This window comes from Mustela nivalis, assembly GCF_964662115.1.
Source record: "Mustela nivalis genome assembly, chromosome: 8".
In the NCBI taxonomy this organism is placed as follows: Eukaryota; Metazoa; Chordata; class Mammalia; order Carnivora; family Mustelidae; genus Mustela; species Mustela nivalis.
Genome location: NC_139027.1, coordinates 102,472,561 through 102,484,042, shown reverse-complemented (window position 1 = coordinate 102,484,042; position 11,482 = coordinate 102,472,561).

The window sequence follows — 11,482 nt, the reverse complement described above, 5'->3', positions numbered from 1 at the left end:
TCAAAATGAAAAAAAACATAAAAATGGAAAAAAGATTAATGTTTGATTGTCAGGAGTTAAGCATTTAGAAAAGGGCAACATGAAGGAAACTTGTGGTAATGGAAGTGTTCAGGGTCTCTGGTAGTTGATACCCAAGCTTACCCATGTGATAAAGTTGTATAGAACGACACATACACACGCACAAATGAGTACAAGTCAAACTATATCAATCTGAGTAAGACCTGCAGATTGTCCCTGTCAATATCCTGCAGGTGATACTGTCCTCTAATTCTATAAAATTTACCACTGGGGGAAATTGAATGAAAGGTACACAGTTGCATGTAAGTAAATCTACATGATCTTCAAATAAAAAGTTTAATTTTTAAAAATGTCAAAAGTTGCTGATACAGTAGATCTTAAAAACCATCATAAGAAAAAATATATATAATTAGGTGTGCTGATGAATGTTAACTAAATTTATCATGGTGATCATTTTGTAATATATATATGTATCAAATCATTACATTATACATCTAAAACTAATAAACTGCCATATGTCAATTATATCTGAATTTCAAAAATACTAGGCAAAACAAGAAAATGATACAAAAGTCAGTATAATGGTGATGATCACTGGAGAGAGAAACAAGTATAAAATTAGGGAAGGACAAATAAGGGCAGGCATTCCAAAGTACTAGTAATGCTGTATTTTTTAACCTGGAGGATAAGAATAATTATTCATATTATTTAACCATGTATGCATATTATAATCAAGCTTGTCTGTGTGATACATTTCACAATAATTGCTTAAAGATTTTATTTATTTATTTGAAAGGGAGAGAGAGAGAGCACAAGAGCAGGAAGAGGGGCAGAAGCAGACTACCTGCTGAACAGGGAGCCCCAAAATGGGGTAGGAGGGGGGCTCAATCCTAGGTCCCTGGGATCATGACCTGAGCTGAAGGCAGACACTTAACCAACTGAGTCACCCAGGCATACCTATTTCACAATAATTTTTCTAAAGATTTTATTTATTTATTTGACAGAGATCACAATTAGGTAGAGAGGCAGGCAGAGAGAGAGGAAAGGAAGCAGGCTCCCTGCTAAGCAGAGAACCTGATGTGGGGCTTGATCCCAAGACCCCGGGATCATGACCTGAGCTGAAGGCAGAGGCTTTAACCCACTGAGCCACCCAGGTGCCCCTCACAATAATTTTTAAAAGAAAACCAGGGGCTCCTGCCTGGCTCAGAAAGTAAAGCATGCAACTTTCAATTTCAGGGTCATAACTTCAAGCGCCATATAATGAAGCCCAAATAAATAAATGAATGAATGAAGAAACAAACAAACAAGTAAATAAACGAATGAACAAGTAAACAAATAAGAGAAAACCAACTGGCATAGTGGACATGTATCATGTTTGAGGAAGCTTAGTACTGCTTGTTCACTTTTACTTTGGGGTAGTTTTCTGTTACGAGTCTCATTTCCTCACAAGGAACAGAAAACAGTTTTTACAGACTCCCTGGCTATGGGTACAAGGATGTGGCCCAGGTTCTGCAACTGGAATACAGCCACACACTTCATTTAAGAAGGAAGCCTTGGTCAGGTCTTGGTGGCCATGTGCTGTGGTCACGGAGGGTGATAGGAATTCAGGCGCTCTGAGCTAGAGATGGCCGAGACAGAGCCCCTACTGGAGAAGCCAGGAACTGCAGTCTGAGGCACGTTACAGGCTTGTCCCTTCTAAAACTGATTCTATGGTCCCCTGGAGATTCCACAAGCCACCTAACATCCTTTAATGAACTGCTTTTCCGATTCACCTAGCTACAGTGGGTTCTGTTGCCGCATCTTGGCCCATTGATTCTGTAACTGGCATTGTCCCCTGGACAGCAGTAAGATATTCAGTTAGCTATCTTCTAACCCAGAACAAGATTATGGTGTCTCATCTTCCCCCCTTTACTGGAATTCAGAATAAAAACACCACCAACCCACATGTTTTGTGTGCTTATTTTTAATCTCTTCTTTCTAGAATAATTTGCAAGGTTCTAGCTAAACGCATTAAAGCAAAATCCTCATCTTTCTTCCCCTAGTCCCCTGACTTTCACAGTCCTGCTTTTCTGGAGTCCTAAATGCATGCCTCATTTGCCTCCAGTCCTACACTGTCCAAAACAAGAATCACTGGTTAGTCACATGCTGCTCTTTTTTTTTTTTTCCTGTTTTAAATTTTATTTATTTATTTGACAGATAGAGAGCACACAGGTAGGCAGAGTGGCAGGCAGAGGGAGAGGGAGAAGCAGGCAGGGAGCCAGATGTGGGACTCGATCCTGGCACCCCAGGATTACGTTTGAGCCAAAGGCAGCCGCTTAACTGACTGAGCCACCCAGGTGCCCCACATACTGCTCTTGAGCACTTGAAAGGTGGCTGGTTTGAACTAAGATGTGCTATCAGTGTAAAATACATACCAGATTTTGAAAACTTACTATGAAAAAAGAAAGACTCTAAAATATTTTGTTAATAGTTTTATATACTGATTTACATGTTGAAATGATAATATTATGGATATATTGGGAAAATATAGTAATAAAATTAACTTCCATTTGTATTTTTTTGGTTTGTTTGTTATTTTGGTTTGTTTTTTTGTTTTTTTTTTTTGTTTTGTTTTTTTAGATCTTATTTATTTATTTGTCAGAGAGAGAGCACAAGCAGAGAAAGCTGCAGGCAGAGGGAGAAGCAGGCTCTCCCCTGAGCAAGGAGTCCAACATGGGACTCAATCCCAGGACCTCAGGATCATGACCTGAGCTGAAGGCAGCCACTAAACCAACTGAGCCAACAGGTGTCCCTATTTTGGGTTTTTCTTTTACTTTGTTTTGACTTTTTTATGTGGCTACTGGAAAATTTAACATTACATTTGTGGTTTTCATCATATTTCTGTTGGGCAGAGGGGGTCTTAGACTGTGATGACTGGCATGAATAGCCTGTATTGTTCTGGAAGGCTGTCCTCAGGCATCCCCACATTTTCTTGGTCAGCATTGTGATTTGTGATTTGGGGGTAACAGGGAGGTAGCACTGAGAAGCCAACAGCTTGGCTTTGAAATCTAGCTCTGCCACTGAGAAGCTCTAAGGATATGGCAAAATCATTTAAATTTTTGAGCCTCAGTGTCTTCATCCCTAAAATGGGACAATAATGTGTCTCTCACCTACCTCACAGGGTTACTACGAGAATAAATGGAATCATAGCTGTGAACGTGCTCGTAGGAAGTATTTGTCTATTGTACAAATAACAACAGTCAATGTCAATTGAATGTCTTCTCTGATCGAGACACTGGGTAATATGCCCTAGTCACATACTGTTTCACTAAGAGATCTTTTGTGATAGAGAAATGCTCATTTTATATCCATTTCACAAGAGAGTTTAGAAAGGTCAAGAACCCCTGCTCTGAAGCCCCTCATTAGGGGTGCCCCGTGATGCAAAGAATGTGCTTTCTGAGGTCAGCAGAAACAAGAGCGAGTCTATCGGGGCCCTCAGTTGGTCTGAGATGTGCCGGTAGAGGACCTCCTTGCCCACGGGGTCCTCTGTTTATAAACACACTGATTTTTCTAAGAACCAGGTCTCAGTGTGTCTTCCACACCAATGAGCTCTCACTGCTCCTGGGCACATCTGTGAGTGCGGGGAAAGGAAGAGTCTAGCTGCAGAGGACACCTGGCGTTTTCATCTGCCCTCTGGCATCTGATCTGCCTTCTTCTGGTGCCTGAATGTGCAGTTTTGGGCAGGCTGACTCCATCCCTCCTGGGGGAGGCTTCCCCTTGACCACAATGATTGCATCAAGGGCAGACATAAGATCCAAACTGAGATTCCCTTTCCCTAAGGCTGAGAGAGAAGGGGATGCAAGCCTGGGGTAGCCAGCCACCTTCGCCCCCAGCAGCTGCCCAAGGTTAAAGAACACACAGAGAAAGAAAAGCAATGAGATGGGAGAGCACAACTTGAGTCCTCAGGTTCTACATGGTCAAAATACTCTTCTATCTCTTGGTCTCTCTTTTTTGCTTGAGCCAGTTGGAATTGTGCTTTCTCCCTTGCTGCCAAGAGTTTCAACTAAACACCCATTAAAATGACACTGCCTTACTTCTCTTCTCTCCTGTGACCCATGGAAAAAGCAATGTGTCCTGAAGTGTCTGGGTGGCTCAGTCAGTTAAGCAGCTGCCTTTGGCTCATGTCATGATCCCACAGTCCTGGGATCGAGTCTGCATCAGGTTCCCTGCTCAGTGGAGAGCCTGCTTCTTCCTCTGCCTGCCACTCTGCCTACTTGTGCTCTCTCTCACTATTATTGCTCTGTCAAATAAATAAATAAAATCTTAAAAAAAAAAAAAAAAAGAAAGAAAAGGCAATGTGTCCTTTTGCGATGAACTGAAAGCTGGTTTTCCAAAAGTCACCAGACCACAGTTACTTTTCAGCTTATTCCTGTGAGACAGAGGACATGTACACTAAGGGCATACATGTGAAACAACAAATCTCTATTATTTTTGGTACCACAAAAATATAAATGTACAAAGATGACTTGGGAGTGAGTTGACTATCACCATAAAAGTCACTGATGTAATATTCTTAAGATGCTCTTAGGTATATATAAATCCAGATCCTCAAACCAGGGTGGGAGACAATGTCACATGATTTTATTATCTTTATTTTGACTCAAGAGTCCATTCCAGTGTGGTGGGGTTGATGTTTCTTGCAACCAAAGGAGTACTTAGCACATAATATTTTGAGAAATTCTGACTGAGAAAATGTTGAAGGGTAGGAAGAAAGAGTGGGAAAGACGGAGAAAGAGAGTGCTTTTACTATAGACAGTAGCGTTGGTTTCTGAAGACTCTGAGATTTTCTCCCTGGCACTTCACTAAGGCCCTCCTTTGGAATCCTGGCAGGCTCTGTGACAGCTTTGACCAACAGAATATGGTGAAGGGATGGGCCAGGTTCCTGGCTATAAGGGACACAAGTTTCCACTTCCTATCTTCTTGAATGCTCACTCTGGGGGAAGCCATCTGTTTCATTTTTGTTTTTATTGTTTTTTAAAGATTTTTATTTATTTTTGAGAGAGGGAACACAAGCAGGGGGAGGGATAGAGGGAGAAACAGGCTCCTGCTGAGCCAGACACGGGGCTCAATCCGAGGACCCCGAGATAATGACCTGAGCCCAAAACAGACACTCAAATGAATGAGCCACCCAGGTGCCCCAGGAAGCCAGCCATCATGTACAATGTCTGAGTATCCTGAGAAGAAACCCAAGCTAACTATAGGGTAAGTCATATGGAGAGAGAGAAATAACTGACCAGCTTCAGCTCCTCTGGCTACCCCAGTCTAAGCCCAGGCATGTAGGTGAAGACAAACCAAGCCTTGGGTACCATCTAACTGCAGCCACTTAAGGGACCCCAAGAACAGCCACTCAGCTGAGACCATCAATCTTCAGACCACAGAAATAATAAACAGTGCTTCAAATTCCTCAAATCATGGGGGGGGGGCAGTAGGAGGGGCAGGGATTGTTACATGGCAATAAGTAGCGAGGAAGGAATACCTTACTGTTATCATCATTTTCTCCAACAGATGGAGAATAAAAGGGGTTCCCCAGTAAAATCAAGCCAAGATATGGTCAGCCCGGATGTGAGCCCCTGTTGTCTGACTCCAGACATCCTGGTTTGGAGAGAGTTTAAAAAGGTAGATGTGGCAAACAGTGTCAAGGGAGTGCAGATCCTGGGAACACTGGCCTGAGCAGGTCTGGGGAAGGGACACGGGCAGATGGAGGACTGCATGGCTGGAGGCATGAGCAGAAGGAAGGATGTGAGAAAACCAGCAGAAATAATGCCTTCAAGATGCTTGGCTATGGGGGCGCCTGGGTGGCTCAGTGGGTTGGGCTGCTGCCTTCGGCTCGGGTCATGATCTCAGGGTCCTGGGATCAAGTCCCACATCGGGCTCTCTGCTCGGCAGGGGGCCTGCTTCCCTTCCTCTCTCTCTGTGATCTCTTCCCTTCCTCTCTCCTACTGTGATCTTTCTCTGTCAAATAAATAAATAAAATCTTAAAAAAAAAAAAAAAGATGCTTGGCTATGAAAGGAAAGAGAGATGCAGACGTATATCTAGAATGAGTATCCAGTACAGGAAGTTATTTTTTTTTTTTAAAGATTTTATTTATTTATTTGACAGAGAGAGATCACAAGTAGGCAGAGAGGCAGGCAGAGAGAGAGAGAGAGAAGCAGGCTCCCTGCTGAGCAGAGAGCCGATGCGGGACTCAATCCCAGGACCCTGAGATCATGACCTGAGCCGAAGGCAGCGGCTTAACCCACTGAGCCACCCAAGCGCCCCCAGGAAGTTATTTTTATTTAATGTTTTTATTTTTATTAGATTTTATTTATTTATTTGATAGAGAAACAGTGAGAGAGAGCATGAGCAAGGAGAAGGTCAGAGAGTGAAGCAGACTCCCCATGGAGCTGGGAGCCCGATGCGGGACTCGATCCCGGGACTCCGGGATCATGACCTGAGCCGAAGGCAGTCGTCCAACCAACTGAGCCACCCAGGCGTCCCTATTTAATGTTTTTATTATGGAAAATTTCAAATACTCATAAAGCAGAAAGAATAGTATAATGAAGCCTCAGGTACCCATCACTAATCATCAAATGGCCCCTTTTTCCTTTCTTTCTTTCTTCCTTCCTTCCTTTCTTTCTCTTTCCTCCTTTTTTTTTTTTTAGAATATGTATTATAGAGAGAAAAATTGAGAGCACATACACACATGTGTGAGCACTGAAGGGAGGGGCAAGAGAGCGAAGGAGAGAGTCTTAAGCAGACTCTAAGCTGAGCATGGAACCCAGCACAGGTCCAGATCTCACAACCCTGATATCATGACCTGAGCCAAAACCAAGAGTCAGACGCTTGACCCACAGCACCACCCAGGGCTCACCCCTTCCTTCCTTCCTTCCTTGAGATTTTTTTTTTTTTAAGTAAGTTCTACACCAAACATGGGGCTTGACCTCAGAATCCTGAGATCAAGAGTCACACGCTCCATTGACTGACCCAGCCAGGTGCCCTGCACTCTTCCTTCATTTATGCCCACTGCTGAGATTATTTTGAAACACATCCCAGATATATAATTTCATATCTTCCTGGTACTAACATGTTCTGTAGATTGGACCTAGAAGCTTGATCAGACTCTCGGTTGATTTTTTACCAAGGATACTTCAAGTGGTATTGAGTTCTTCCAACAAGAGACACAAGATATCCTTTCCTTTTTGGTGGTTTTAACAGCCATTAATGAGCATTGCTTATATGAGCTTTATTTCATTAGTAACTTAAAGATCGCGGATGTTCTAAATCTATCACTCTTTTCTTTATTAGCTGGAGTGTTGTACAAACTTCCGCTTGTCAACAATTGATCTCTGAGATGGAGTTTATAGAAAAGCTAAGATAAATGTTTTATTCTGTTAGGTTCCTTTTTACATTTTTACATTCAAGGGCACATCTGAGAGACCTTTAAGCTTCATGGCTTTTCTCGTCTGGGGTCCTGCAGCAGACATTTCACAGTCCTGCGTTATGGTCACTCCATCCCCAACGCCCTTGATGCTTTGGTCCTCTCTCCCTCAGACCCACCTTTCTGGAAAAAACTCACCCGAAAAGGCCTGTCTCACCCACCTTCTCTGGGCCTGTTGCTGAGCTGGTCAATGTTCCTGGGGAAAAATCACAAACCAGGGTCACTGGTTTCACAAATCTCACCTTCCATGCAGCTCCACAGCGCCACTACATCTCTCTAAGAATGCACCATGGGTCCTTAAGATGTGACTATGAGTCTGGGGAACTACATTTCTATTTTTTATTTAATTCTAATTAACTTAAATATCCATTATATCACGTGGCTAGCAGCTACTCTATTGGACAGCACAGATGATTCAATAATACCTGATTACAGAAAGTTCTGTTAGGCCAGTCTGGGAAAGTTGACTTCCTGGCCCCAAGATGATCAGTTCATACCTTCACCCTTTGCCTCAAATATCCAACATTTACAGTACTCTCCCTTCAGTCTTCCTTGAGAATACAGAGTACAGAAGCTTGCAGATCAAGTCTCCATCTTTGTCAACACTACAAGCAAGCTTTCTCAATCTCCCACTGCTAATCTCCAAAATCTGTGCACACCTGCTGCCTTGGGGTAAATGTCTGTTCTCCTATTAGAGGCCAAAGTCCCCATGATGCTCTAAATCCAGCCCCCTTTTGAGTTGCCAAGAACTGTCCTTCATTTGTCCCCTCTTATTCTGCCACATCCATCTCCCCCACTCTATCGGGTTGCTCCCACCCGCAAGCAAATATGCTGTTATCTTCAATCTTTAGAAGTCCTCCTTTCTCCCCCCTTCCCACCGGTTCTCTCACGCCCAGTCATACCCAATCATAGTTCATTCTGACAGTGGTTCTCAAAGTGTCCTCAGGCTGGTGGCATCAACCTCACCCAGGAATTTGTTAGAAATGCAGATTCCTAGGTACCATTCTAGACCTCCTGACTCAGAAACTCTGGGCCCAGACGTGTGGGTTTCATAACCCCTGCAGGTGTTTGCTTGACTTCAAGAACCACGACCCGTGTTCTACAGTAAGTGCCCACGCTTTTTCGTTTTGTGTTCACTTTCCCTCCCATGGAACCCCCTGCAACCTGGCTTCTGTTCTCAGCTCTTCCTGAGGGGATGGTCCTGCCCCTTTTCATCTTCCCTGTTCTTCCCCCAAGAAAATCTCGCCCACTCCTTGATGTTACATCCCATGACCTTCAAAGTCATCAGAGCACTCCCTGCCCTCCTGAGAGCTTCACGTTTCCCCAGATCCAGTCGCCTATTTGCTGACTCCAAAATATCCCAGAAAGTCAGAAAAAAGGTTGATGTTTCCCCTCAATCTCTCCTTCCCCATGTCCCTACCCTCGGCAGCCCCAACTCCATAAATGGCATTTGTTCAGCATCCTCAGCCAGACACCTCCAAGTCATCCTTGATTCTTCCTTTCCTTCCCCACCCTGCACATCTTTATTTGCTCTGTGCTGTGTAACACACTGACAAGTTCTGAGGAAGAGGATGCGGGACTCTTGGGGGGTGGGGTGAGGGCTAGCCTGCCTTCTACGCCATTTTCTAGGAGGTGAGGCATCCCTCCCCACTCCTCAGGTGTGACTTCGTTCCACTGAGGACAGTATAGAAAAGAGAAACTTTATAGTGGAGAAACCTGACAAACACTGTCTCAACCAGGTGGTCAAGATCAATGTCAGTGGTGGTAAGTCATGCAGGTAATATGCACCGCTGAAAAAATGTGGAGAGAATGACTCTTTACCTCCATTATCTTTTCTCCGCAAACCCATAACCCTGGTCTAATCTTCAGGTAAAGTCCAATGAGGAGGGGCGCCTGAGTGGCTCAGTGGGTTAAAGCCTCTGCCTTCAGCTCACATCATGATCCTGGGGTCGTAGGATCGAGCTCCGCATCAGGCTCTCTGCTCATCAGGGAGTCTGTTTCTCCTTCTCTCTCTGCCTGCCTCTCTGCCTACTTGTGATCTCTCTCTCTCTCTGTCAAATAAATAAATAAAATCTTAAAAAAGAAAAGTCCAATGAGGAACAGTCTATAAAATACATATTTGTACCCCTCAAAACTGACAATGTCATCAAAAACAAGGAAAGTCTGAGAAACTGTCACAGTCAAGAGGAGCTTAAGGAGGGGGTACCTGGGGGGCTTAGTTGGTTGAATGTCTGCCTACAGCCCAGGTGATGAGCTCAGAGTTCGGGGATCAAAGATGAAGTCAGGCTCCCTGCTCAGCAGGGAGTCTGCTTCTCCCTCTGTAACACGACCCCCCCACCCCGCCTAGCTCATGCTCTGTCTCTAGTGCTTTTCTCTCTTTCAAATAAATAAGGAAAATCTTTAAAAAGTGGGAGAGAGAGAAGCTTAAGGAGTCATAATGACTAGAGGTAATGTGGTATCCTGGATAGATCCTGGCACAGAAAAAAGGGCATGAAGTAAAAACTAAGGAGATCGAATAAAGCATGGGTTTCAGTTAATAATAACTTATCAATACTGATTAATTATAACAATTGTACTACACATTTAAGATGGTAATAATAAAGAATATGGGTGTGGAGTGTATGGGAAGTTTCTGTACTATCTCTATAATGTAATTTTATTTTTTAAGATTTTATTTATTTATTTGAGAGAGAGACAGTGAGAGAGAGCATGAACGAGGAGAAGGTCAGAGGGAGAAGCAGACTCCCCGTGGAGCTGGGAGCCTGATGCGGGACTCGATCCCGGGACTCCAGGATCATGACCTGAGCCGAAGGCAGTCGTCCAGCCAACTGAGCCACCCAGGTGTCCCTATAATGTAATTTTTATGTAATCCAAAAATTGCTCTAAAAAATTTGAGGGGCCTTTGGGTGGCTCGGTCAGTTAAGCCTCTGGCTCTTGATTTGGGTTGAGGCCATGATCTCAGGGTGTGAGGTTGAGGCCCATGCCAAGTTCTGAGCTCAGCAGGGAGTCTGCTTGAGATTCTCTCCCTCTGTCCTTTCCCCGCTGTGTGCACACGGGCTTGCTCACTCTCTCTCTACAATAAATGAATAAATCTTTAAAAATAAATAAATAAAGATTATTTTAGAAAATAAGAATTAAAATGTAAGCCCCCATTTTATTTATTTATTTTTTTTTTTGAGATAAGGTAACTTTATTGATTCAGACAATAGGACATATCTTTTTTTCCAAAAGTAGGGATAGACTTGGTGCTTCATGAAACACTTTTGCAAACTTTAGGGCTAGGATATATAACTGTCAATGTAGAGCACATGAAACTTAACAAGCCCTTGTGAAAATTGAGTCTTTTAGTACCTGACTAGTTTTGCACCAAAATCTAACCAAATTTATTGGTGACTTCTGAGAAAACTAGGAATAATTTGGATCAAACATATGTGGCATTACCTGGTAGGAAGAATAGTGGTTTTAGAGAAAACAAGATAGGGTCAAATCCCATTTATGCTACATGTTAACTTTTCCTAAGTTTCAGGTTTTTAACCTGTATAAAGGGACTAAGAGGACTGATATTACAATATTGTTAGAAGTGTTATAGATAATATATGAAAATGTACTGCACAGTGCCTGGTACAAAGTAAATACTCCTCTGTGAGGAATATGGTTATGATTCTTATTCATAATGTTATCAAATACATCATAAAATCACTACTCACTCTCAGACTGGCAATGCGTCTTGTTTTGCAAGTATGACAACAGTAATTTTTCTCACCTTCTATAGAAAGAAGTCTCAAACCTGAGGCACATTTTTATAAAATTTAGAGTTGTGCACACATGAGTTTCTATTTTGATCCTAGCAGACTGAGTTTTAGACCAATTAGCCTGATAAAGTAGTTGTTGTCAATTGAAATTTTTTAAACAGTGTTTTAATGTCTAATCAAACTGCAGTGAACATTATCTGTCAAAATGGGTTCTGTTCTTTGTTTCAATATTAACAAAATGAGCTATTAAAAAAG